The 25,876-nt window shown below is 37.5% G+C and overlaps 1 protein-coding gene across 3 annotated transcripts in view; it reads right to left on the bottom strand.

Annotated features, from left to right (window-relative positions):
* LOC308649229 (endogenous retrovirus group K member 21 Env polyprotein-like) overlaps positions 1 to 25,876 on the bottom strand; it is a 78,557-nt gene that overhangs the window by 35,059 nt on the left and 17,622 nt on the right. For all 3 annotated transcript variants that reach the window (XR_014022042.1, XR_014022043.1, XM_081294763.1), the window contains exon 2: positions 3,371 to 3,449. The gene's annotated coding sequence lies outside the window, so the exon portion shown is untranslated. The remainder of the gene's footprint in view (positions 1 to 3,370; positions 3,450 to 25,876) is intronic.

Below are 25,876 nucleotides of genomic sequence, written 5' to 3'. Positions count from 1 at the left end.
AAACAGATACTCTTCCTGAAGGGTCTCCTTATCATCTCCAGGAAAATACCTCTGATTAACTTCCTCAACTGACCTTATAGAGTTTGGGGTAACTAATAACAATCCCATTTTGGCTAAAATATCTCTTCCCCATAGGTTAGCTGGTAAAGACTCTAATACATAAGGCTTAAATACTCCACTGTTCCCATCAGAATCTTCCCAACGGAGATAGTTGGCACTTTGAGCAGGCTGTGAAACCTGTCCTATTCCCTCTAGGTTAGCTGGTGGTACATGCAAAGGCCAGTTCCTAGGTCAAAATCTACTGGACAATACAGAGATATCAGCCCCTGTGTCTATTATACCTAGGAAATTTTTTATTATTAATTCTAAGTTTTAATAAAGGGTGTTCTTGCCGTACTAACTGTGACCAGTATACTCTGTCCGGCGGTTTAGAAACTGAATCTACCAGCAGGTGCCTTTCTGAGACACAAGGCAATAATATTAATTGGGCAATAGTATCCTTTGGGGTGAGCCTTAGGGCATAATTGGATTTTACAGTAACATATAACTGTCCTTTAAATTTTGAATCTATCACACAGGGTATCACCTCAATGGCTCCCTTTAAATTATTACGTCCCCAAATTAAACCTACAGTATTATCAGGAAGCGGCCTGAAAATCCCAGTAGGGATTTGTTCTGGCCCTGTTTCAGGATTTAATTCAACTGTCTTTGAAGGTCCTAAGAAAACTGTCTGTGATCTCTGTCCCAGTAAAACTCGTGGGCTGTCCTGGTCGGCACCAGTGACGTCACACTTTGCGACCTCCCCTGGAATTCCCCGTATTGTTGCTTGGCTCCCGCTAGGAGAAAATGATGGCGGCGAGAAGGCGGGCTGATCCGTGCCATCTGAATCCTCCGCATGGGGTTGCGAGTTTAAGTTCACATTTCTAACCTTTGGCTTGGCCCCTAGTGCCTTTGTTTTTAAAGGGCTTAAGGGCAAGGGAATTAATTTAGCCTCAGGCTGATTTTCCATTTGAATAGACTTAACAGCTCGTTGAATGCCTTTTAAAAGGTCTTCAGGGGGCCTCGAACTCTGGCCCATATATTCAAAAAGACAAACTTCTAGAGCCGTCCAAGTTTTCTGAATATTTTCTATGCCTCCAGGTAGTTCATTAGAAAGACAGACTCTCTGTAACTTCCTTCCTAATTTTTCCCAAGTAAGTAAATTTGGAGATTCCTGTTCACAAAACCAAGGACAATATTCACCTACAATCTTTAAAAATTGTAATAACTGAGTTTTCTTTGTCTTTTTTCATTTCTGATTAATTATACTGTCTAAAATAGTCAGGTACATTTCCTTATCCGTAGAAGTTGAATTTCCCATTTTAATTAATTTAACGTCTCTTTCCTTCAATAACTCCAGGTACTTTTGTGACCCAAATGTCACCTCTTCCTTTATCTTTATTTTTATCCTTATCTTTATAGCGCGCTCCCACTCAACCTAACTAATCTAGAATGCCCCCCTTGTGGGCGCCAATTCTACCACGCGACCTGCGCAATGGTTTCATTAATGAGGTTCTAGGCATAAAGTTAGTTAGAAGAGATCAAGATAAAACACACAGACTCAGTTACCTTATTTCTATTGCTAGGTCCGAGATGGCTCCCCTCTCTGGTTCCCTCCTCTAACTGCCCAGCAGGGCAGCGAGGATTACTCAGGGCTAGCAGGAGAGAGAGAGTGAACATGCCGGGGAGTAGCCTTTTATTGGGGAACAAGAGATTCAGGGGAGAATTCCATCCAATGAAGGTTGAGGGGGGGCTGCACTCCAAGGTCAGGGTCAGTGATTGGGTCCCCGGGGTCAGTGGTCAGGCACACCCCCACACGGATGGGCTCTCTCATCAGGAAAGGGCCGGGAAAGCTTCGACAGAGCCAAAGCGCCTCAGGCCCTTAATGGGAGTCACCCAATCACGTGTCAGAATGGCTTCCCACATCCTTTATCAGTTTGAAAATAGTTTTCATTTATTCCTAGTTAGTTGAGTATTTTTTATCATGAAACAGGATTGGGTTTTGCCAAATGCTTTTTCTGCATCCATTCAGATACTCCTCCAGACTTCCTATGATAAATCCCACTTAAGCATGTTTTACTCATGTGTTTTACTCAGCTTTTTAGTTGCTGTTACTAGGACACTCTGCAAGAACAATTTTGGAGGAGGTAAAATTTATTTGGGGGCTCATGGTTTCAGAGGTGTCTCAGTCCGTAGACAGCCAGCTCCATTCCTTGGGGCTCTAGATGAGGCTGACCTCGTGGCAGAAGAGTATGGTGGAGGGAAGCAGCACACATGATTATCAGGTAGCAGAAAGAGACTCCATTCACCAGATATAAAATATATATGCCAAAGGTATGCCTCAGTGCCCACCTCCTCCAGCCAAATCCTCCTGGCCTTCAGTTTCCACTGAATTAATCTCATCAGGGGATTAATTTCACCATTCAAGTTAACACTGTCACAACCCAATCCTGTTTCCTCTAAACCTTCTTGCATTGTCCTACACATGAGCTTTTGAGGGACATCTCATATCCAAAGCATAATAGCATGGTAGGTAATCTTTTTTATATGTTGCTAGCTTCCATCTGATAGCATTTTGTTGAGAATTTTGGGACTTGTATTTCTTTCTTGTGCTGTCTTTGTTCAGTATGAAGGTAATATTGGTCTTATAGAGTGAGATGTGAAGCACTTCACCCTCTTAATTTTTGAAGAGCTTGTAAAGATTGGTATCAATTTTTCTTTAAATCTTTAGTAAAAATCCCTAATAAAATCATCACCCAAAGATGTTTTAAGTTAAAAAAAATTATCTTTGAAAACAAAGCTTTAGTAAACTTTATATTCCAAAACCTATGTTGAATTAATAATTTGGCACACCACTTTGGTTTCCATTTCAGAAGCATGAATACAATTTATCATTCTTTTGTGAAAACATAGGCCTTGTTTTCTAGGGAGCACAATTTGGAGGTTCCTCTTTTTTATGGTGTCAAGGACATACATTCTATTTGTAGTGCAGGATTTCTAATAAAATCTTATTTTAAGGGTACTTTTTCAGGAGAACAGTCCAGTCAGAACAACAGAAACAACACTAGAAATTTAAGTATGAAATAACAGGAAATAACAGGTGACAAAGGTGCTGGAATATCTAGAACAAAATGGTGTTGGGGTTTAGGGAGCAAGAAGGTATCATAGAGCTTAGAAAATGAGAGCTTGGAAACTGCTCAGATTCCTGACTTGGAGAACACACCTGATGCTTCATCCGATGTTTCACCATTTGGTGATTCTGGAACACTGACTAAGGATCATTCTGCATAGAAGAGTTCTGCTGCATCTGGACTGTAGAGTTCAGACTTACCTGTTCTTCAGCAACACAACTACCACCACTGGGTATGAATGAGGAGCCAAAAGCTTCTCTTTATCTTTCTGATCTTTTGCTAGAAAAAATGGAGCATAGGAAATATAATTTGTAGTCTGCCAGCCCTGACCGCACACAGCAAATATACAGAAGCAAATGAGGAGAAATCCAAAATGTTTCTGTGAAACTTATTCTAAAATTAAACATTTGATTCAAAATACCTTAAACAATAGGACAAGTAATAATGATGTTCTCTGCTGGGTGATTTTTTTATTTATTCCAGTGTTTTAGATTAAAAAAAAAATATCTCCTATATATATAGCAGAATCATTTACTTATAGCTTTTAGTTAAGTCAACAAAGAAGATTTATAGCTTAACTTGGCAGAGGGCACTATACAGAAATGAGAAACTGCCAGAGAAGACAATAAAGAGGTTTGGCCTTTTCATGTGCTCAGAATATGAACCTGTCTCTGTTTTAGAGAAGAGCAAAGAATAAGATTTTTATTATAAAAGTCCTCAATTTATTCCAAAGGTGCGTGTGGGATAGCTTTATAAACCACTGAGGATTACTCTTTAAACTATATTTCACACCTGTGCCTTAAGCAAACTCACCTAACTCAGATCATCCTAAAATAATTTACAAAAATCTGTAAATGTATTTATTCACCCAATATTTCTTTTTTAACTCTATAATTTACACTATAAAATACCCATGGCTTATTAAACAAAGTTTCCATAATTTTTTCAAACTCTAGTCCATTTTAAAAAGAAGAAATATATTAGGAGCAAAACCTAATGGAAATCTTTTAAAATATTTATTTTCCTTCACAGTTCTCTGTCTGGAGCCAGGTGCAGTGACACACACCTGTAATCCTAGTGATTCAGGAGGCTGAGGCAGGAGGATTGAAAATTCGAGGCCAGTCTTGGCAACTTAGTGAGGACCTCAACAACTTAGTGGGACCCTGTCTCAAAATTTAAAAAAATAGTAATAAAAAGGGCTGGGATGCAGCTCAGTGTTTCAGCTTCTGTGTTTAATTCCCAGTACAAAAAAAAAAAAGGTTCTACTATCTGAAACCTTATAAAGAGCAAAGGGAGATTTTCAGAATGACTTACAAGTGATTGCAATGCAATGAAGTGATTTGATTCTCTGGATTCAATCTGGAATCTAGGTAAAAGGTCTCTTTTGGTGTCATAAATACACAATGAAAAGACATATCTGGTCCAATGACACCATCAGCTTCCCCAAATTCAGAGAGTATGTCTCATACATAGACACACATTATGCCAAAAATAACCAGTGACACTGAAGTGGGTATCCTGGAGAACATTGGCAGTGAAAACAGAAAGGCACACATCATTGACCAGTGTTCTCTCACAGAGACGTGCCAGGGCAAGGAGGAGATGACTTGTCATGTAAAAAGAGGACCTCGCCTCATACTGCCACTCTACATATGTATCGATACTGAAAGATAGAGAAAGAGAATGGAGAATGGCTGCTTGATTTTGACAATGCAACAAGAAAAACTTCCTTTGATGGTGCCAGAGGATGTTAAAAACCTAGCCTTCCCATCAATGGATGAATGGGTAAAGAAAATGTGGTATATATACACAACACAATAATTACTCAGCTAAAAAGAAGAATGAAATTATGGTATTTGCTGGTAAATGGATGGAGCTGGAGACTATTGTGCTAAGTGAAATAAGCCAATCCCCCCAAAACAAAGGCCAAAAGTTGTCTGTGATATGCAGATGCTAACACACAGTAAGGGAGGTAATAGGGAAAAATAGAAGTGCTAAGAGCCATAGCCAAATAGTAATGACGCACAATGCCAGCAAGCCATTGAGATGATATGATTATGTTAAGATCTGCATTCAAATGGATATTAGACCTCTGCTGTCCACCTCAGCCTGCTACTTTGGAGCTCTAGTGGGACTCCCAAAGAGTTCCCATTGGTTGGGAAAGTGCGGTAGGAGGGAATTCCGGAGGAGGGATTTCCTGTTGGGGTAGTGTGGCCCGGGAGAATGCCGCGTGTGTGGGTTGGCATATTTCCCAGGAGCATACAGGGCATTGGCGGGAGTTTCAAAAATAAAGTTTGTTCCTGTTTGAGTGGCTCATGATTTTGTGCCCAGCCAGACTGCGGCATAGAAGTTCATTGGATTAGACAAAGGGTAATGAAGGGAAGGGAGATGCAATGGGAATAGGAAAGACAGTAGAATGAACTGGATATAATTTTCCTCTCTTGTATATGAATACAGAGTCAGTGTAACTCCACATCATGATCAACCATAAGAAGGAGATACTAATTAGAATAAGTTATACTCCATGTATGTATAACATGTCAAAATACATTCTACGGTCATGTATATCTAAAAAGAACAAATAAAACAAACAAACCCTACCTTTGTTTGTGGACAAGGGGGACCCCCAGAGCTGTATCAGCTGGTTCTTTTGTTAAACTGACTAAAGATCAGTGTAGAACTAAGCTACCAAAAGGGGGAAGAAATGAGCTACCAATACCAGCCAGCTCAGGCACAGTCTTTCTTTACATTTCTCAACTGTAACTGCCAAGGGAGGAAGAAAGAAAATTCAGAGAATTATAAAGGAATTACTAGCAATAGACACTTATTCTTTTGACAGTAGGAGAAAATGTTGTATATTGTGGAATGCCAAAAAGTGATGGGATCACTTTAATATAGCAAAATAGTTTTGTATTTTTCCTCAAAATATTTTTGGAAACTTAAATGGGAAAAGAGAAAATACATTTCAAAATATATTTAAAAAAACATGATTTATTTTCTTTAGCCTTTTAAATAATGTTTATCCATCAGTGTCCTAATTGAAAAATGAACTTAATTTTCTCCAAAAGAATAAAGAAGTATTTTTTTGTCTTATAAATGAATTTATTTCTATTCACTTAAATTATACACACATTATTTGCTAGTTTTATTACATTTAACCTATTGACTTATTTTTCATAACATACTGTAGATGTTGAATTATCCATCCTACTCGGGATTAACAATTTACCGTACTTGAGGAAAACTGTTCTGATAAACATGTTTACAATGACCACACATCTAATATTATACTAAATTTAATAAATATAAATACAAGATGCTTAGTAAAAGCTGAATTTCATCTCTCTACCTACCTACCTACTTACCTATCTGCTTATCTTTTTGTTAATAATTGATTCATTTCTCTACCTACCTACCTACTTACCTATCTGCTTATCTTTTTGTTAATAATTTATTCATAACTACTTTATTGATTTATTATCAATAAACCATTACTCTAAGCCATAGACAATTTCTATCCCAGATTCTTTTGACTTGGGCACAGTCTGTTCAGTTTTCTCCTCAGAGCTGATTCAGAGTAGGATTGTCATGGGGAAAACATATACTAAAAATAAATGAGGAAGAGGAGGAAAAAAATCATTTTTTATCTGAAACCAAGTTCTAATTTGGCATCCAGGGTGCTTTACCGCTTGTTATGGTTTGGATATGAGGTGTCTCCCAAAAGCTCACATGTGCGACAGCCCAAGAAGGTTCAGAGGAGAAATGATTATGTTGTAAGAGTCTTTTTTTTATTTATTTTTTTATTTTTTTTTTTAAGAGAGAGTGAGAGGAGAGAGAGAGAGAGAGAGAGAAAATGAGAGAATTTTTAATATTTATTTTTTAGTTCTCAGCGGACACAACATCTTTGTTGGTATGTGGTGCTGAGGATCGAACCCGGGCCGCACGCATGCCAGGCGAGCGCGCTACCGCTTGAGCCACATCCCCAGCCCCAAGAGTCTTTTTTTTAAAGAGAGAGAGAGAGAGAGAGAGAGAGAGAGAGAGAGAGAGAAGAGAGAATTTTTTAAATATTTATTTTTCAGTTTTTTGGTGGACACAAGATCTTTATTTTACTTTTATGTGGTGCTGAGGATCAAACCCAGCGCCCCGCACATGCCAGGTGAGCGCATTACCACTTGAGCCACATCCCCAGCCCTGTTGTAAGAGTCTTAACCCAATCAGTGATTTACTCTGGATAGGGATTAACTGAGTAACAACTGAAGTGGTAGGGGTACCTGGAGGAGGTAGGAATTGGAGCATGGCTTTGGGTGTATATTTGTATCTAGAGAGTGGAGTCTCTCTCTGTTTTCTGATCACCATGACATGAGCTGCTCCCTCTGCCATCCTTTCCTGCCATGATATTCAGCCTCACTCCAAGCCCTGAGGAATGGAGCCAGCCCTTCTATAGACTAAGACCTCTGAAATGTGAGACCTCAAATAAACCCTTCCTCCCTCCTCTACAGTTATTCTGATCAGATCCTTTTAGTTACAGCAGTGAAAAAACTGATTAAAACATCACTACATCCCTAGCCCTTTTTAATTTTTAATTTTGGAACAGGGTCTTGCTAACTCGCCTAGGGCCTCACTAAATTGTTGAGGCTGGCCTCAAACTTGAGAACCTCCATCCTCAGCCTTCCAAGTCTCTGGGATTAGAGGTATGAGGCATTCTTATTTTATCAGGCAATCCTGCATACATCCAGTTGTGCTTAGGACATAAAGTCCTGGCTAGTGCATGACTTCTCAGCATTTGTTAATCTATCATTTCACTCTCAGAATGTCCTAAATTGAATGTTAGATTATATGGTCAATTTGTGCATGCCCGATATAGAACACAGCTGAAGGTGATCAAAGGAACAATGGAGGATAAAGGAAATAAATAACTACAGGAATATTTTTAAATCAGAAAACAAAGCAGAGGAAAGGCTAACCAGAACAAATTAGAAAATAGTTGCTTTGAAAATCAGAGAAAATATTAAGTTGACTTCTACAGGAGACTAGTGGAGGTTCTCATTGCAGCAAGATGGTGCTGATACACTTCTCATGCTTAAAACTCTTTATTGTGTGCCATGCAGAAAAAAATGGAACAGACAGCGTCCAATAAAAAGAATTTGGAGTAGAAGGGAGCATATTGCTTTGAATAAGCTAAACCAATCAAATGATTATTAACTGATTATAAACAAAAAAATAAAGAAATCATCAATTAGGAAAATAGACACTAATGTAAAAAATAAAGTGTATTTTCTATTTAAACATAATAAAGCCCCTTATATAATTTTGAAAATATTGAATTATAATTAAAAACAAACTCTCCTTCCAACTGAAATATTCTGTCCAAAAAGGTAGTAGAGAGAAAGTGATTTTTATTATTGAATAAACATTGAATCAGAATGTGATGCATATCACAGATCATTCACTTAATGATTGCAGACAAAATTCTCTCACCTGCCCTTAGGAGAGCCAAGCAGATACAATGCATTATTTATATTTTCGAAATAAACAATCCTTTTTCAGGAAAACCAGTAGGAAACTACTATTGGATACATAGTTCATCCTAACTTTAAGCAGGTGATTTTTTTATTAGTTGCTCAAGACAATACAATGATCTTGACATATCATACATTTGATTTAAATAGGGTATGAATTCTCATTTTTCCACGTGTACAGATTGCAGGATCACATTGGTTATACATCCATGTGTATACACACAGCAATCCTAGTGTCAGTTGTATTCTGCTGCCCTCCCTATCCTCCACTCCCCTCCCCCTCCCCTCCCATCACTATTCTCTACCCATTCTACTGTGACACTTATATCTCTCTCTCTCTTTTTTTTCCTTCCCTTCACACCATCGTATATGTATTTTGTGAACCCATGAGGGTCTCCTTCCGTCTTCCATGCAATTCCCCTTCTCCCTCCCTCTCCCTCCCTCCTCTTTTCCTTGTTTCCTGGGAATCTTCTTCTCATGCTCTTCCTTCCTACTCTGTTTTGAGTCACCTCCTTTATATCAGAGAAGACATTCGGCATTTGTTTTTTAGGGATTGGCTAGCTTCGCTTAGCATAATTTGCTCTAGTGCCATCCATTTCCTTGCAAATGCCATGATTTTGTTATTTTTTTAATGCTGAGTACTATTCCATTGTGTATAAATGCCACAGTTTTTTTTAATCCATTCATCTGTTGAAGGGCATCTGGGTTGGTTCCACAGTCTAGCTATTGTGAATTGTGCTGCTATGAACATTGTTGTAGCTGTGTCCCTGTAGTATGCTCTTTTTAGGGGTCTTTTGGGTATAGTCTGAGAAGGGGAATAGCTGGGTCAAATGGTGGTTCCATTCCAAGCTTTCCAAGGAATCTCCATATTGCCCTCCAAATTGGCTGCACCAGTTTGCAGTCCCACCAGCAATGTACAAGTGTACCTTTTTCCCCACATCCTCACCAGCACTTGGAATTGTTTGACTTCATAATGGCTGCCTTTCTTATAGGAGTAAGATGGTATTTTAGAGTGGTTTTAATTTGCATTTCTCTGATAGCTAGAGATGGTGAGAATTTTTTTGTGTACTTGTTGATTGATTGTATATCCTCCTCTGTGAAGTGTCTGTTTAGATCTTTGGCCCATTTGTTTTTTTTTTTTTTTTAAAGAGAGAGTGAGAGAGGAGAGAGAGAGAGAGAGAGAGAGAGAGAGAGAGAGAGAGAGAGAGAATTTTTTTTTTAATATTTGTTTTTTAGTTCTCGGCAGACACAACATCTTTGTTGGTATGTGGTGCTGAGGATCGAACCCGGGCCGCACGCATGCCAGGCGAGCGCGCTACCGCTTGAGCCACATCCCCAGCCCATGGCCCATTTGTTGATTGGATTGTTTGTGGGGTTTTTTTGTTGTTGTTGTTTAACTTTTTGAGTTCTTTGTATACTCTGGAGATTAGTGCTCTATCTGAAGTGTGAGGGGTAAAAATTTGTTCCTAGGATGTAGGCTCCCTATTTACCTCACTTATTATTTCTCTTGCTGAGAAAAAACATTTTAGTTTGAATATGTCCCATTTGTTGATTATTGATTTTTAATTCTTGTGCTATAGGTGTCCTATTAAGGAATTTGGAGCCCAACCCCACGAGATGGAGATTAGGGCCAACTTTTTCTTCTATTAGATGGAGAGTCTCTAGTTCGATTCCTAGCTCCTTGATCCATTTTGAGTTAACTTTTGTGCATGGTGAGAGAAAGGGATTCAATTTCATTTTGTTGCATATGGATTTCCAATTTTCCCAGCACCATTTATTGAAAATGCTATCCTTTCTCCATTGCATGCTTTTAACCCCTTTGTCTAATATAAGGTAGTTGTAATTTTGTGGATTGGTCTCTGTGTCCTCTATTCTGTACCATTGATCTACCCACCTGTTTTGGTACCAGTACCATGCTGTTTTGTTACTATTGCTCTATAGTATAGTTTGAAATCTGGTATCGCTATACCACCTGTTTCACTCTTCCTGCTTAGAATTGCTTTAGCTATTCTGGGTCTTTTATTTCTCCAGATGAATTTCATGATTGTTAAGTAGGTAACTGAGTAACCATCTGTGTTGGCAAATTGACCTTGCCCAGAGGGAAAACACACTCCTCCTATTGTTATGACAGAAGGTAGTTTTGCAACTTTGAGCCAAGTGTCTATTGAAGGTGAGCTCCTAACCTCCCACAAGAGCTGAAGATCTCTACTAACCTTCCTTGATATTCACATTTGACAGCCATGCATCGCAGGTTCCTGAGAGACCCTCAGGGTTGAGAAAAGGCCTATTTAGATTTATACATGTTTCAAAGAGAGGAGAATATATTTAGAATTATAAACTTTCTAAAGGAAGTGTCCTGAGACAGAAGAGGAAATTCTTCCTTTACTTTAAATAGCAATAATTTTCTTATTTTAAAATTTTATTTGTGCTTACAAAAATCTACAGAAAAGTTGAGAGAACTTGATGCAACTGACACTTAAATATAGTCCCATTAGTATTTTGGTATATTATATATTGGGGAATTTTTGTTTCTTTCTTTTTTTTTAATAGATTTTACAACATAACATGACTTCATATATTTGATATTTTTCTCTTAACATTATAAACATTATTTTTAGTGGCATTATTTTAATGGTGGCCTTATATTTTGCTTTATAAAATAGATACCTTGGTAAATAGCATATTTAGTATTTTCCCTTTGGCAAGTTTATGAGGACTAGTATTTCTGAATGAGTAAAGTTTTTGATAAATGTAACTATATTTTTGTAAATAACACAAAATGTTTTATCCAATAACTCCTTATTCATTAAGGAATTTTATAGTTTCTATGATTTTTAAAGTGACTTTAAAAATTCCTTATTTTTATTCCAATGATAAACATTAAAACATTGGAAACCATCAAGAAGCATAAAAAAGAATATTCCCATTGTTTTCCCCCTTTATAAGAAGAGTCCATCCTTATTTGCCCTCACTGAAAGAACAAATGAACCATCATTAATAACACCATATCCCCTATCAAAGAAGAGAAGAAATACTGGGTGAATCTCAAGTTACCTTCAACTATTCTTTATAGCCTTAACAAACACCTGTAATAATTTTCTACTCATTAGAGAAACAGAATGTTCAACTTCATGTGAATATCTGAAAAATGGATTTTTAAATAATCCAGCTGGTTGTATTACATGTTTTCCTTCCCTTTCTCCAAGCTGTTAGGTTTGTCCTAGATATTTACTAAACTCTAGAGACTTCATTGACCCAAGTATTCTCTGATGTCCTGTGACTGATGGATTAAAAAAAAAGTCCCTAAAACAAAGCACCTTTTCTCTTTTACCACACCATCCCCAGCTTTTCAGTTTTTATACCTATTTAAAGTTCCATTTAAAGCCATTCCGGCTTGATATGGTCATTCTGCAGTCAGAGACTCAAAGCTGGGTCCTAACTTTTAAAGCTAATAGTGCATAACAGTCAGCATTTGATCTAGTGCAGTACTGGCTTTCCAGAATAAAGATAAAAAAGGAAAATTATCTAATTTTTTTCTAAATATCAGAACATCACTCCTCTTACTTAAAATGATTCTGTTTTAAAGAATCTCAATTGTTATTTGCAATTAACAACAATAACAAAAAAATCAGGCACCCTCTTCTCGTATTACTAATGAATGAATTCAGTCTCAAATATGAGATAATCTGGAAACATTTCATCACTGCATAGAATCTAATTCATCAAATGAAAAATACTTTTGTTCATATTGAATAGAAAGGACAGTTGGCCAGGAGATAAATATTTTGAAGAGACAAAATATAAGAATGATACACCATTTTCAAACATTTTAGGATATAGTTGGAGAAATAAGTACTTATACATAAAGTGGTAATTAATCTGTATAATAAATGGTTGTATGGTTTGTATCTGGAATATCCTCCGAAAGCTCATGTGTGGAAGACCTGGCCCCCAATGCAGGAATATCCATAGGTGAGGCTTTTGGGAAGTGATTATGTCACCACAGTTCTATCCTCATAAGTGGATTAATCCATTCAATATATTAATAATTTAAGTTGACTCCTGGAAGAAAGTGAACGTTTGTGATAGGTAAGGCATGATTGAGAGAAGTCAATTACTCACTGTGCAACCTTGAGGACTATAACTTGTTCCTGGCCCCTTCCTCCCCTCCAACCCTCTCTGCTTCTGGCTGCCATGGGCTTTCCTCTGCCATGCTCTTCAGTCCTGATTTTTCTGCCTCAGAGTCCAGCTGACCATGAAGAAAAACCTCTGTAACCAGCAGTTAAAATAAATCCTTCCTCCTCTAAGTTGTTCTTGTCAGATATTTTGATGACAGCGATAAAAAGCTGACCAATATTCATGTTATTGGACAGAAATTATAATCATACACTTAGCATTCCTGCAACCTTTTTTTTTTTTTTACAAAGTATAACATTCCCAATTCAGTAAAGGTGGCATTATTACCACCAGTCAATGGATGAAAAAATTGATTAGGTTAATGATATAACCCAATCATTTTTCCTCCAAACCTTTTTGCATGGTTTCACATGTGAGATTTTGGGGGACACTACATCTAAACCATAACATTCTGCTCCCTGCTCCCAAAAGCTCACACTCATCTGACAATGCAAAATATATTTATTTCATTCCCAAGAGTCCCCATAGTCTCAACAGTTATGAGATTGAGCAAAGTTCAAGTTCAAAGTCTTCTCTGAGGCTCAATGTGATCTCACATTGTGAGCTCCTGTAAATTTAAAAGCAATTTACAAGTACCCGGTACATAATGATAAAAAGTAAACATTTCCATTTGCAAAATTAGGAGCATAGAAAGAAGGGATAGGACCTAAGAAAGACCAAAATCCATCTGGGCAAACAAGTCCTATAGCTCTACACTCAGCATCTGAGGCACAAGGGATTGTGATGTTCTCTTCAAAGGGCTTGTCTAGCTCTGCTCCCTGTGGCCTTTTTGGTTGCAGCCCAAATGGCCTTTCTGTTGACTTGTCTCTGCTGTTTCCTAGAAGTATGTCCCATGTTACTGACATTTATTAATTGTGGGGATCTCCTTTGCAGCTTTGGCTTCTTCCTCACTTCTCCACACTTTTTCTTCTCAGGGGGTGCCCACAGGTACTCCAACGTTGCTGCACTTTGCCTGGCCTCCCAGGCCTTCCTTTGAAATCTTGGTGGAAGCCTCCATGAACCCCTAATTCCAGCATCCTGAATTTCTGCAGAACCAGCAGCACATGGTTGACACCAAGGTCTGCTGCCATCTCAAGCAGCCATCAGGCCTCCAAGCCTCCAGGGACCCTAGCTGCAGTGGGCTTCTGAATGTATGAGTAGTTGAGCATGTTGAAAAAAACTTCCTAGACCCCCTTGTGCAAGAGTGCCCCATTGGTCTCTTCTCAAAAGAATTTTCACTTTTGCTCCCTTTAGCTTGAGATGGGTGTGTTCTTGCCAGCTTCAGAGCTGCCCTCAAGCCATCTTTCTTAGTGTCTCTAGGCAAATCATTTCTTTAGTGGGGGTAATGTCTTTTTATTATTATTATTATTATTAGTTGTTCAAAACATTACAAAGCTCTTGACATATCATATTTCATACATTTGATTCAAGAGGGTTATGAACTCCCATTTTTACCCCGTATACAGACTGCAGAATCACATCGGTTACACTTCCACTTTTTACATACTGCCATACTAGTGTCTGTTGTATTCTGCTGCCCTTCCTATCCTCTACTATTCCCCCTCCGCTCCCCTCCCCTCCCATCTTCTCTCTCTATCCCATCTACTGTAATTCATTTCTCTCTCTTGTTTTTTTTCTTTTCCCCTTTCCCCTCACTTCCTCTTATATATAATTTTGTATAACAATGAGGGTTTCCTTCCTTTACCATGCAATTTCCCTTCTCTCTCCCTTTCCCTCCCCCCTCTCATCCCTGTTTAATGGTGATCATCTTCTTATGGGGGTAATGTCTCTAAAAACTGCAGCTTCCTTAGCTCTAGTTTACTCCTGCCTTTCAAGTCGACGTTTTCCAAATCTTTCTGCTCTGCTTTCTGCTCCTGATTATCATAATAAATTTGGCTAAAAGCTGCCAGCAATATCCCTGCCACTGCTTGAATGCTCTGTTGTCTAGAAATTTTCTCTGATAAATTAAGAAGTCCGTTGCTTTTAAAATCAACCTTACAGAGAGTCTCAGGATATGGGCAAAATGCAGGCAACTTCTCAGCCAGAACACAACATGAATGGCCCCTAGTCCCACTACTGATAGTGTCCTCCTTCTCCTCTAAACCCTTTTGAGGCCTGTCTTCACTATCCATGGTCTTTTTGGCATTCTGGTCTTCTGAGCTCCTACCAGAATCAGCCATTAAGCTCCACTTACAACAATCCAAAGAATTCCAGCTTCCATTACTAAGAATCTCAAAATTCCTCCAACAAATTTCAGAAAGCTCCAAAAGCTTCTGAACCACATTTTTAGGTTAGTCATAGCAAAACTCCCACTTCTGGTACCAATTTCTGTTTTAGTCAGCTTTTTTGCTGCTGTGACTAAAGGACCCAACCAGATCAATTGTAGGAGAGGAAAAGCTTATTTGGGAGCTCTCAGTTTCAGAGGTCTCATTCCATAAAAACAGACTCCATTCCTCCGGGATCGGGTGAGGCTGAACATCACAGTGGGAGAGTGTGGCACAGGGAAGCTGCGCACATGATGATCAGAAAGCAGAGAGAGACTCCACTCTCCAGATAAAAATATATACCCCATAGCCATGCCCCAATGAACCACTTTCTCCAGCCACATCCCACCTGATTCCATTACCACTCAATTAATCACATTTGGGATTAATCCACTAATCAGGTAAAAGCTTTCACCTGAGTTCAAACTCTACTACTAAGAAAGAAAGAAAAAAGAACTTGTACCCTTTTCTGAATACTCTATCCATTACTTTCATTACAATATAAAGAAAAAAAAAGAATGAATAAGGTTAACTAACACTCTGAAAACATTTTATGATCATTTGTTCTCTAAACCTTCTTGCTTTGTCTCAGTGTGAGATTTTGTGGGGCATCACATATAAACAATAATATTTTAAGGGATATTAACTTTCAACTACCTTTTTTTTTTAGCAATACTCAGAAATTCAGAGAGCCATTTTTTTGATAAGAAGCTTAAGTCATTATCAGTTCTGATAAAATGTCTCTGTAATTAAGGGCCTTTAACATTTTCTAAGGAATAGTCTTGCCTCTCAGAAACTTTGAGATGTCTAAGAAATTGAGGAGAAGCATGGCCCAGAAGAAGGAAATGGTACAACAGTAACAACTGGCTTGTTGGGGTTGGGCTCTAAGACCCACATCTTCCAGATCAGAGTTGAAATCATGATCTTTCTTCTTACTAAGGCAACATGATAAAGGCCTACTCCATTTGTATTCTGTTTTCAAAAGAATTGAACCAAATGCAATGGCAAATACCTATACTCCAAGTGACTTGGGAGACTGAAGTAGGAAGATTTCAAGTTCAAGGCCAGCCTAATAACTTAGTAAGACCCTGTCTCAAAATAAAAAATAAAAAGAGCTGGGGATATAACTCAGTGGTAAATTTCCCCTGAGTTCAAACTCTACTAAGAAAAAAAGAAAGAAAGAAAAAAGAACTTGTACCATTTTCCGAATACTCTATCCATTACTTTCATTACAATATAAAGAAAATAAAAGAATGAATAAGATTATTAATACTCTGAAAACATTTTCAATGCTTAAATAATTGGAGGGAAATACTGAAGCAACATAATAGAAAGATGCCCTTAAAACCGGTTATAGAGGAAAAACTATATATGCTTTAAATCATTTCTGAAGTTAAAAGGTGAGTGACCATAAAACAATTTGAAATATCACAAATTAACTACATATAGATAGTCTACAATTTGTGATGGTTTTATTTATGATTTTTGATGTTCTGATTATGCAAAACCATACTCATTCATGAATGTACTTTTCATTTCTAGTACAATATTCAATAAATTATATGAAGTATTCTTGCTTCATTGTAAAACATTTCGGTTTAGATTAATTCACCCAACTGTAGGCTAACGTGAGTGTTCTGAGTATGTTTAAGGAGGCTAAACTAAACTAAGCATTTTGGGTTCATGATAGTTTTAATTTACAATGGGTTTATTGGCATATAACCTCATTATAAGTCAAAGGGTACCTGTACATATGAGATATCAACAGAGTAGAAATTACATACTAGACAAAATGAATAATAATATTTATGATCACAGATTATGTCATAGCCAGCAGATGGAGATTTAGCAAGATCCTAGGCTTTGCTATATTCCATTCTATAGCCTAGAAGAAACAGATCATCTCTCATCAGTCTGAATAAAATTCTGGTGATACTACAAGCCCTTGGGGAAAGAAAATGTAGCATTTAACAGAGAAACCAAAAATACTCAGGAGTATGAATTTCCTCTAGATTCAATGAAATTGATAAGTTTAATGTTTTTTCTTTTTAACAAACCAAAATATTCAAAAAGAGTGATGTGCCCAATCCTCAGGGGGAAAAATACTTCATTCATTTTATTTTAAAAATATTTATTGAGATCTTTCATTGTGCCAGGCACTGTTCTATATCTTACTAGATACAATGTTGAGCATAACAGATCAAATTTCTTCTTTCAGATGCTATATTCTAGTGGAAGAAGAGATATTGAAAACAAATACATAGAACACCGCATGGTGACTCATACCAGTAATCCCAGCAACTCAAAGGCTGAGGTTAGAGGATCTCAAGTTCAAGGTAGCCTGTGCTACATAGAAAGACTCTGTTTCAAATAAATCAATGAAGATTAGATAGATAGAGAGAGAGAGAGAGAGAGAGAGAGAGAGAGAGAGAGAGAGAGAGGACTGGTTAAAGTTGGGCTGGGATATAGCTTAGTGGCAGAGTGCAAGCTTAGTTATGCACAAGGAAAAAAGTACATACATAAAAGGTTAAGGATGTCAGAAAATGAATGGAAAGAGGATAGGGTATGCTGGCATGGGATTTAATTTAAATAGAGTAACTAGTGAGGCCTCATTGAAAACAGTATTTAAACAAAGATCAGAAGAGGGTGAGGGAGTGGCCTTTATAGGAATCTACATAAAGTGTTCTAGGCAGAAGAAATAATAAGTGCAAATGTCTGGAGGCAGCAGCAAGTGTAGTGTGTTTGAGGCACTGTGCAGATACCAGTGTGGCTAGAGGAGTTGAGTAAAAGAGAGACTCTGCAGATACTAGAGGGCTTTCACTCTGAACAAAATAGAAGGTTATTGCAGGGCTTAAAGCAAAGGAATGGCATGATATTACACATTTTAAAGGGATCTTATATATTTTAAAGGGATATTTCTGACTGCTGTGTTGAGCATTAAAAACAAAAATCTAAACTTATAATTCTTCATCCTCACCCGAGCGTGTGGCTGAAAAGTGGTGGTAAAATTTGGAAATGACCTATCCATCCTTTGTCACCTTGGCAACTTCTGACCAGTGGTACATAGAGAGGCCAGCTGGTTGGGATTTGGTGCTTCCGTTCCATACTGGAGAAGGATAGGAAGGGGTGGGCAGCAAAAGCTTATCATTGACAGGTGCAGGTTGAACTATTTATCTCTCCTCCTACTGCTACTAAGGTGAAAATAAGCTTCCTCTGAAAAGCGAATAAATAGCATTTTCAGTAATAAAAAATAAGGAGGTTTCTCCCTTTCAATTACTTTCTCTAACTACTGTAGCACATAGTCATCAAAATAAAATGCAAAATTCCAAACCTGACATCTGAGGCTGCCTCAGCACAGCCTTGTTCTTTCCCAAATTCTTTATGTTTGCTGTAAACAGATCAAGGACTTCAGCCAAACTGAACTGCTATTTTCTATTCAATGCTCATGCTATTTGCTCCATCTAAAAGGCTTCCCTAACTCCCATTTCACTGTGTCCAAATTATACAAAACTAGCACTAACATGAAGGTGAAAGAACATGAATTTAGAAACAGAGGCCCTGAGCTACTCTTTGTTAAACTTTGGTCATGTCATTAAAACTTTCTCATTCTGTTTCCTTGTGTACTATTAACTATTTTGTGGAGTTTGTGGTACATTCAAATTGATAATATATGAGAAAGTGCTTATAGAGACCAATCATACAAATTTATTTAGTCAATAAGTATCTATTTCATTGAAAGGAAAAAGGTTGAGGTGAACTGTGTAGGAAATATTCAGGAAAAATATGTGGGGCTTGGGTCAAGTGCACCAAAAGAGACTCATAGTCCTGTATGTCAAATACCTTCATAGCAACAAAATTATAAATAGGTGTAAAACTATAGTTTGTATATAAATGAAAGTCTGCAAATTTGACTGAATTCAATGATTATTACATATATTTGGGTGTTCAATTAATAGGTGATATTATGAGTAATAAAATAAAGGCAAAAATAACGAGTTATCATTATGTAAAATTTATTTTCAATTCCTCCATTTTTCATGTCTTTCATGATATGCCAGGGTGAGTATAAAAGTATACACAGATTTTTGAAGATTCACTACCAAAAATGTCAAAGGAATATTAAGATTAACAACTTTTATATTGATTACTTACTGATATGGTAATATTTGGGTTATACTAGATTAATTTAAAATATACTATTAAAATTTTAAATGTATATAGTACATATTGACTTTCACATATTTTAGATAAAGCTAGGCAATGAGAAATGTAAAGCAAATTTGAAAAGTCACCTCTCCTCATTCTACTTTTGAGGCAGAGAATGTGATAGAACAACAAAAGGAACAATTGTGTCAGAACAGTTGAAGATCATTATTGGCTATGGTGTGCCTTGATTTTTCCCTAGCTATGGAGAGTCACTGTGAGATTTATTGTTAGTTTGCGCAGGGTAAGAAATGGGGAGTATTACAAATTCAAATTGGTTCTATGAACAGGAAGAGTATGTAAATCCTGGAACATGATATGATCTCTAGGACCCAGAAAAATCCCATCAGAAAAATCTCGCCTTCCTCACAGAACTTTGAAATATTGAAATGAATTTCTAAACTAGTCAAAGGAGGTAAAAGTCAACATTCAAGCCACCTTCCATAAAATTGTATTTCATGTTTTATATACGTCAATGAGTATATTTGTAAAATCAGGGGCATCAGAGTTTCCAGAAACAATTGAAAACGAGTTGTAAATGACCATAGTCTATCAGGTAGACTTTATATCTTTAAGTATGACATAAGCATGAATTATCATCTGGCTATTTCAAATGAAGTAGCAAAATCAGAAAAGTTTAGTTTAGAACTTCTTAAGTCCACCTCTTTTTAATCTGTATTATTAATATGCAGAAGAAACCTGGGGCTGTGTGGGCACAGGGTCAGTGGTGGGGTTGGTCCCCTGTAGAGGTGAAATGTGGGGTCTATATGGGTCTTTACCTCCCTGGAGCAGCTGGGGACCTGGGTGAGTCAGGGTCAGAGCCTGCTGCTCTGCTCAGCCTTGGAGCACAGCAAGGAATCCCCAAGTGCAGAGAAGGAAAAACAGGAACATAAGGGGGAATGAAGAAAACTATTTTTTCAGTATACTTCCTCTCCCCTTTCTCCCCTTCCACAGTCTGCCTGTCTGTCCGTCTCTCTGAGACACACACACACACACACACACACACACACACACACACACACACAGTTGTTGAGAGCCACAGCCAAAGGGGCCCCAGCAAACTTCCAGCTGCCAGCAAACTTCCAGCTGCCGGCTGATGATTGGCTCACAGCAGCCCCAGCAACATCTAGCTGATTGGCTCCTCCACGGAGCTGCTCATTAGGGGACTTCTTTGGCTCCGCCCACACGACCCAGCCAATCAGCCTCAAGAGCAGGAGGATTGTGGGAGGTGGTGAGGTTTGTGTTGGGGTGAGAGGCTTGTGGGAAGCCGGTGGTGGCAGTTGGGCTCTGAGGGTTTTTTCCTGAGGAGCTGTTTTGTTTGGCATTTGTAGTTCTAAACATAAAGTTTGTTTCTTTTGACAAGTGGCTCCTGAATTGTGCCCAGCCAGACTGCGGCACACAGTACTATTTCATCCACAAGGATAAGCAGATGAAGACCCCCATTGTCCATTAAAAAAGTGGTAAGGCAACAGTTGAAAGAAAATCACAAACCCTCAGACTGGCTGACTAGGAAGATTGAAAGCAGAGGCAGAGACAGTCAAGGACAGTTCACAGGCCAACTCAGAGGCCATGAAGCCAAATAGCCAGAGGAATTTTTTAAGAACTTGTTTGAGCTGGTGGGGGCGGGCAATGAAAAATGTAATTATTCTTCTAACAGGGAGGATACAGGATTCTTTTCCTGAGCTATTAAATTTTATGTGTAGCTGCAGGGAGAGAAAACATTGAGAGAAAAATGATCCCTCAGGAGTTTTAAGAATCTCATCCCAACTGAGTTTAAATGTAACAAAGCTTTAATATTGGTCTCAGGGTTCAAATAGATGCTATTTAGAAAAAGCAGGGCAACCCACCTTCCCAAAATAGTTTACCTCCTCAAATTCATGTTATATTGTCTGTAACAGAGTAACCTGTTTATTACTCCTCTTTCTTTTGGGAAAATATGCAGAAATATGTTGGTATTTGCCTCTTTTTATAAAAATAATTAATAGGATTAAACATTTCTAAAAGGCAATAGTTGCATGAGTTAATAACCTTTTAATATGGAAAATGTTTATTTTGGTTTTGTTTTTTAACTCAAGTCCAAAAGAGCAATTTGGAAATTTGTGCTAAAAGAATTTACAAGATCATGTTTGGCAAAAATTACTTGATCATCTGGCTCTGAGAGAAGAGAGGTATGAGATTCAGAGTACAGATCATTCTGTACATCACCAGAAGGAAGCCAGGTTCAGAGGCACTGCCGAATGTTTTCCTGTCATTTCAATTACATTGAATCATACAAATTGCAACTGAGTCCTTGTTAACAGGTCCTAATTCATAATAATCTCTGATTTGAAAGTTCTATTGCAGATCACCTAATTCTGATTTTTTCAATCCACAAAGTGATTAAACATACACACAAGTATGTGCTTTTTATGAAGAAAATATTCTAGTTGTTTTTTTTTTCCAGCTGCACATCAAGTGATAAGGAACATATTAGAATGCCAGAATGTTCTTTGAAGGGAAAAAACAACTAAATATTTTAAATGGTTTCAAAAAACTGATAGAATGAGATGGTTAATTCCAAGGTTGGGGAAAGAAGGCAACAAGGTGAGTCTGGAATCATTTGTTGTACAAGAAATTAAGTTAGTACTCACAGAAAGAAAGGGAAAAAAAGTGGGAGTATGAATAGTTGACACAGGAAGTATGAAGCATGAAGTGTCTCCAATTTTAGCAATCTGAGAAAACCTAATTATTATATTACAATTACAAAGGTACAATTATTTGGATGATGAATGGCCCCCAAAGGTCAATGCTTTTAATACAAAGTGGCAATACGGGGAGATGGTTGAACCTTTAGGAGGTAGGGCCTTGTGGGAGGTCATTAGGTCCTTGAGAGCATGTTTTCAAAGCTGATTGAGGACCCCTGGTCTTTTCTTCTTCCTCACTCTTTGCTTTCTGGTTCATGATGTACACAGTTTGTTCTATCACATCTCCCTGAAATTGTCCTTTGGCACCATTACCACAGGCTCAAAGCAATTTTTAATTATCTAGTATTTCCTTATAGGTAGATTCAGATAATGCCATTCTGACCAGATTGCTACAAAAGTGAATCTGTCTTTTTCAGGGTATGATATCTTTAGGCACATGGTATCTACCTGAACCTCCTTGGTGATGTCAATTTTGATCACCAATAATGTCTAGTTTCTCTACTATGTACATACTAATTTCTCCCTAATAACTAATCAGAAATTTATGAAGAGGCACTTTGAATCCATGTGAACATGAATTCTCTATCAATTTTATTTACAAACCTGTCTTCATATGTAGCATCTATTGATTATCCTTGCTCAAATCAATGTGGTATTGGTGATGGAGGCAAAATTACCGTTTTACAACTCCATCATCTTTGCACTTTTATCAGTTATCATTCTGTTCAAAGGAAGTGCCTATTCCTCTTTATTTCTCTCCTTGTGGACTTATGGATTCCAGTTTTATTCAATAGTATTCCTGTCCTCATGTATTGGTTAGTTTCGAGTTACTATAATGAAATATGTGAGGCAGTTAACTTGCAATGAGAAAAGGTTTATTCTGGATCACAGATCAGGATGTTCCAATTGCTTTGTGGTAACTTCTATTGGAGTTGAGGTAGTAATCTGAAGAGATAAGTGTGAAGAAGTTTTAGCCACTTGAAACTACAGACTATTCACACATGAACATACTGCTATTTTTTGGATAAAAATGATCTCGGCCCAAAGAGGAGTTCTTAGGTCAAATTTTGGGGCATCTCAAATCAATGGCAGAAAGAAGGCTGTAGAGTCTTGCTTTACTGAGTGAAACTTCCCAACAAAGTCCTCCAGAAATATCTTCTCAAAGACAACTGCCTCTTGTGTACCAATTCACCATGAGCTGGCTTTAGATATAATGATAATCCTTTACTTTCATAGTGCAGACCACCTTTCTGTGTCTTTTGTTGTTCTTTGCCACTACCCTAAGTTATGAACCTAAGAACTGTCTGGCCTTGTTCTATATAGAACCCTAAAACTCACCTTTATGCATGTGTTAGACTATCCTAGGTTGACACTGTCTGATCTGAAAAATGTATTTCTGCTTGATCAATGGGAAAATCCATATCTTTACCAAAACCCGTCCTTTGTCTTCTTTTATAAAATAAAATAAGGGAGGAAGAACTTTGATGACCTAGAAGTTTCCTTGTTACACTGATAACCCATGTTTTCTGGTAAGTTGCCAGCTAAAATTACTAAGCTATACCATGAATACAGGCTTCTGAGGTGATGATGGTGACTTAACAACTCAAGGTGACTTTGGTAGTGGGTAAACTGAGAGAAGTCACACGGTTCTAGTGAGCCACCTAGCTTTAGTGGCAAGCATATCCATGTGGCATGCTTTACTAAGATGTCCTTGAGTCAAAGTGGTAGGCAGAACAGAAGTATCCTAAATAGCTATGTTGTCTCCTAGTCTCAGTTTCTTGCAGATATAAAAATAGAAGAGTAGTGTGGAGTAGGTCCTTTATAAGCCATAAACTAGAAATACCAAAACATGAGCTTCCTCTGGAGAGAAGGGGTGGGAGTTTGTCATCTGAAGGAGGCAGCAAGATAATTGATAAGCTCACTATTTATAGCCAGGCAGTGATATCATGCAGGTAATTTGAGCTATGAAGGAGTGTTTTCATTTATGGATAAGTCCTGGATTATGTCTAAATGATATCAAGCATCCAAATAAGAAACTTTGTGTGATAAGTGAATTGAAAATGCCTATAGGATTTATGTTCATCAGCAATATAGCTTCATATCCAACTGGGTGTTACACATCCATGCAGATCACTATTGATAGTGCACAGATGTGGCCTCAGGATTTGTCAGAGGTAAAACACAATTATGAGCTTTGGGAGGCAGGGAGGTAAATGGGTTTTCTGTGAGCTGGGCTGCATTGTCCTTATCCTAACTGCTGAAAAGTTTCCACCTCATTTACTAGCACGAAGTAACTGCAATATAGTGCACACTTGTCCTGCTGATTAGTCTGTATATGAGGGGTTCTGAGACTTCATATTATTAGATATGGAAATAACTACAGCATTGCAAAAATTTGTGATGCTCTCTAACTCACTCTATAGTTATTCCTCTGTTCCTTTACTTAGTCACGTTAAAAGTTTCCAGAGATTTTGTAGCCTGATAAAGTATATGTTCTAATTCAAAGACAATTTCTGGCTTATCTCTGTCCTCATTTCATAAAATCTGTCTGTGATATTGAAACTCTAAAAGAAGCATTGTTAGTAGAAATATTTATGTACTGGAAAAATTAAATTATATATATATATATATATATATATATATATATATATATATATATATTCATTCACTCTTTCTTAAGTATTTTCTATTTTTAGTACCAGAGATTGAACTCAGGGGAACTTAACCACTGAGCCACATCCCCAGTGTTTTTGATATTTTACTTAGAGACAGGGTCTCACTGAGTTGCTTAGGGCGTCACTAAGTTGTTGAGGCTGGCTTTAAACTCATGATCCTCCTGTCTCAGCCTCCAGAGCCACTGGAATTACAGATGTGTACTACTGTGCCTGGCCTTTAATATTTTCTTAAAAGTTACATACTCAAGCATCCCTCTCCATTTTGAATCATTTATACTATGGATGACTTTAGAATATAAATACTAGTTTATTAATTTTCATCTTCTAGTTAATTGGTGACCCAGGTGATTAATTTTAAATTAGTTATTTTAGGAAAAAAAATAAAACCAAAATTAGACTGGAATCTTTTAAGAAATGCATATGGTAGGAAAAGCATGATTTTCAAAGCCAGGGATCTCTGTGTTGATCATTTTGCTGCTTATTAGTTCTGTGCAAAGGAAATAAAGACTCTCCTTCTATGAATTTATTTCCTCATCTTTTAAATAGTAAAATACTTTAAATTTGAAAATATAGTTTTTAAGATTTAACGTGATTTCATGTGAAGTCCCTAACTCAGTACAGAATTGGCATCAGTAAATATTAGCCCCCCATCTACTTCTTATCTTCCTTCTTAGTAGTCTTTTTCTTTTGTCTTTAGTCTTTTTTTCCTTTCTTTTTAAACTTTGTTCTAATTAGTTATACATAACAGTAGAATGCATTTTGACACATTGTACACAAATGGAGCACAACTTCTCATTCCTCTGGCTGTACATGGTGCAGGTTCACACCAGTCATGTAATCATACATGTATATAGGGTAATAATGTCCATCTCATTCCAACACACTCCCTCCCCTTCCCTCAATCCCCTCTGCCTAATCCAAAATTCTTCCATTCTTCCCTACTCCACACCCCCACCCCCATTATGAGAGAAAACATTTGGCCTTTGGTTTTTCACGTTTGACTTTTTTCACTTAGCATGATGTTCTCCAGCTCCATCCATTTACCTGCAAATGCCATCATTTCATGCTTCTTTAAGGCTGAGTAATATTCCACTGTGTATATATACCACATTTTCTTTATCCATTCATCTGTTGAACGGCATCTAGGTTGGTTCCATAGTTTGGCTACTGTGAATTGAGCTGCTA

Source organism: Spermophilus citellus, assembly GCF_964194105.1.
Source record: "Spermophilus citellus genome assembly, chromosome: 5".
NCBI lineage: Eukaryota > Metazoa > Chordata > Mammalia > Rodentia > Sciuridae > Spermophilus > Spermophilus citellus.
Note: the sequence above shows the minus strand (reverse complement) of the source record. Positions and strands in the feature narration are given on the sequence as shown.